At 33.8% G+C, this 3448-nt stretch overlaps 1 pseudogene; it reads left to right on the plus strand.

Moving 5' to 3' along the window:
- The first annotated feature begins 494 nt into the window (after positions 1–494).
- LOC107525185 (large ribosomal subunit protein uL30 pseudogene) lies at positions 495–1011 on the plus strand (annotated as a pseudogene).
- Positions 1012–3448: the final 2437 nt, after the last annotated feature.

Genomic DNA, 3448 nt, shown 5'->3' on the forward strand with positions numbered 1-3448 from the left:
ATTGATGAACAAAATAGATGGAAAGATATAGAAGCACGGAACAGATTTACAAATCTCAGATGGAAGGTGGAGGTGGGTAGGAAGAGATTAACCAAAGAATTTCTATGCATATTAATCATAATCCATGGACACACACAATAGTGTGGCAAATGCCTGGGTTGGGAACAGGTGTGAAGTTGAAGGGGTCAAAGGGGGGAAAAGGGCCATCTGTAATACTTTCAACAATAAAGATAAAATTTTAAATTATAGTCACAGGGATTTAGTATAGAGCATAAGGGATATAGTCAATAACATTGTAATAACTATTACGGTGCCAGTTAGGTACTTGAATTATCGAGGAATCACTTTATAAATTATATAATTGTATAACCACTATGCTGTCCATCTGTAAATAAATAATATTGAATGTCAACTGTAACTGAAAAATAAAATTTGAAAAAGAAAAAAAAGGCAAGAAGGAAGCTTATCTATAAAAAAAAGCTAAACACTGTCACAAGAAATATAGGAAGATGTGCAGAGCTGAGATTTGAACAGCTAGGACAACAAAAAGAGCTGGAAACTTCTATGTACCTGCAGAACCAAACTGGCATTTGTTATCAGGATCAGAGGTACCAATGATGCGAGCCCAAAGGTCCAAAAGATACTGCAGCTTCTTTGCCTTCACCAGATCTTCAATGGTACCTTTGTTGAGCTCAGCAAGGCTTTGATTAACATGCTGAGGATTGTGGAACCATATATTGCATGGGAGTACCCAAGCCTGACCTCAGTAAATGATTGATCCACAAGCATGGTTATGGCAAAATCAACAAAACAACAAAAAAGAATTTCCCTGACAGATAACACATTGATTGCTCCATCTCTTGGTAAATATAACATCATCTGTATGGAGGATCTGATTCATAAATCTATACTGTGGCCCTTCAAATTATCTTCTCCACTCATTTTGTAGAAGGTGGAGATGCTGGTAACAGGCAAGACCAGATCAACAGGCTTATTAGAAGGATGAACTAAGGTATCTACCATGGTTATTTTTGTAACCTGGTCAGTTAATAAAGAGTGACTGCTTTAAAATTGAAATGTAAAAAAAAAAAAAAAAATCAACAATAGAATCAAAGGGATTCTTGAAAGTCTATTTACATGTGCTTAGAAAGTGGAGTAAGACTTACACTAAAATCACCATAGATTCTGGCCACTGTCCTGTTACTGTACCTGTATTGTTTCCCAACCTCCAGCATCTACTACTCTTCCTCCCCTTGGTGCCCACCTAGGTACTACACCCTCTATACCTTGTGATAGTGGATTAGCTAACATATCCATTACTGATGAGTATTCCAAAGGATTTTGTGAATATACCTTTCAGTAGTAAAGAAGCATTTTAAAAACAAAGAACCTTCAGAACCCTACAGAATAAACTTATAATAATGATGGGTGAGGAAATTGCCATTTTGAAGCAAGATTTTCTCAGTCCAGTTATGTTACAGCTTATAAAGATTACTTTCTCCCAAAGCTAGCCAATTGATTACAAATTTTATAAGGCATATACATAGCTTTCTTTAAAAGTAATTTCTTATTCATGAAGTGTTTCATTCTTCATATAACTAGAAGAATGTTGAAAGTAATTTTAAGTAAATATTTTCCTTCTCTCTGGATGGGAAGAATTTTCTAAGCATAAAGAAATAAAGGAATCACAAAGTAAAAGATATACAGATTTGACTATAATAAAACCTTGGCTATATTGAATCCTTCCATATGTTAGGAAGCACTATAAGCTAAATTAAAACAAATAACAATATCCACAAAGGATTTATATTCATAATATACAAATAATTCATATAAATTAATTAAAAAATATTTTAACATCCCAACAGAAATAAAGTTTAAAAATATACACAAATAATTTTCATTGGTTGAAAAATAATTGCAAATTTTATACTATATACTTTTTTTCCCTTAACAAATTAGCAAAGATTTTGAGATATGTTAATACTTTATGTTGGTAAATGTTCAGTATGATGAGGATTCTTATTACCCTCTCATGAAAACGGTCCAATTATTCTGGAAAGCAATTTGGCTAAATAAATGAGAAGTGATAAAATGTTTTCAATCCTTGATCCAGTCAGGACCACTTAAAGAAAACTTAGAAAATTTTCCCTGGAAATAATCATAATTTTAGTCAAAAGTTAAAGTGCAAAGGTGCTTACCAAGGCTTTATGTAAAACAGCAATTTTGGAGAAAAACATATACTCAACATCAAGGATTAAATAGACTTTTGTGCATTTTTACAAATAGGATACAGTCATATAAAAATTTCAAATAGTTCTTAATGATTTATGAAAAATCCAATACAAATAACCAAAAAGATCAAGATACAGAATAGGATTAATTAGGAATAGGTTTTGAACTATTTTGGTAGGGCCTGTCTGGCTTGCTGCATTGAAGGATATTCTGAAAGAGCATTTGAGCTCAGCAGGAAACTAATATCTGTCATGGGCATGAAGCGGGGGGGGGGGGGGGGGGGGGGGCGGGGCATCACACATGCAAAATATCTGCCATCCCTTGTAGTATATGCAGTATGGGCCCAATCATATATTGGCATATATATGTACCGTGTGAGCAAAATCACTACATTGTTAACACTGATTATCATCAGTGTTTTGGGATTTGGGATTTTAAAAAATACTGAACAGATATTGGGTTTATATAGTTTTTGTATTTTTAGATCTTCAAATTTTTCAAGTGATTTTTTAATTAGAATATTGCATTTGTTCTGAGGAAGGTGACAGGGGCAGGGAAAAAACACCAGCAAATAAATTTTAGAGAGATGTTATAGGTGCTTTCATTTTCTTTTCCAGGAGGTACATATATTATTACAGTTAGAAATATCTTTCCCCGGACAGGTTAGCTCTCAATCTCTTCAAATTTGGTTATGAATAAGAATGTGACATTTTGTCTCCTATGTAAATCCAAGCACTTGAAAGATTTCTGTGAATAAGCTAAAAAAAAAAAAGAAGAAAAAAAAGAGAACCAACTTTTCTGATTATAAATGGCCAAAGGGCCTGGAACTAATGAGCCCATATTTGAAAGTGCCAGTCTTATGGTGAGTTTTGAAATTTTCTAAACAATTAGTGACCCTTTTATTTTTTCACAAGTTTGTATTCTGCTGAGTCATCTCCACTCTTGAAGATGATTTTGATATTTTCAAAGCTTAGATTTCTTTGTGGAGACTAATTACCAGGTGAAGAAACAAGCAAGTGTAGTTTCATGGCTGAATTCCTTCCACCTCTTAAGGCCTAGTCACAGAATTGAGAACCACAGGCTTCTGAGAGTCTGAAACAAAGACCCAGATGCAGCTCTCCCTCTAATTAGCTCTGTGACATGAGACAAGTCATTTTCTCTGCTCCCTTTCAAAATTTTCACATTTTTAATGTGGAAATATACTGTTAGTGTC

Source organism: Miniopterus natalensis, chromosome 2, assembly GCF_054644295.1.
Source record: "Miniopterus natalensis isolate mMinNat1 chromosome 2, mMinNat1.hap1, whole genome shotgun sequence".
Classification (NCBI taxonomy): Eukaryota; Metazoa; Chordata; class Mammalia; order Chiroptera; family Miniopteridae; genus Miniopterus; species Miniopterus natalensis.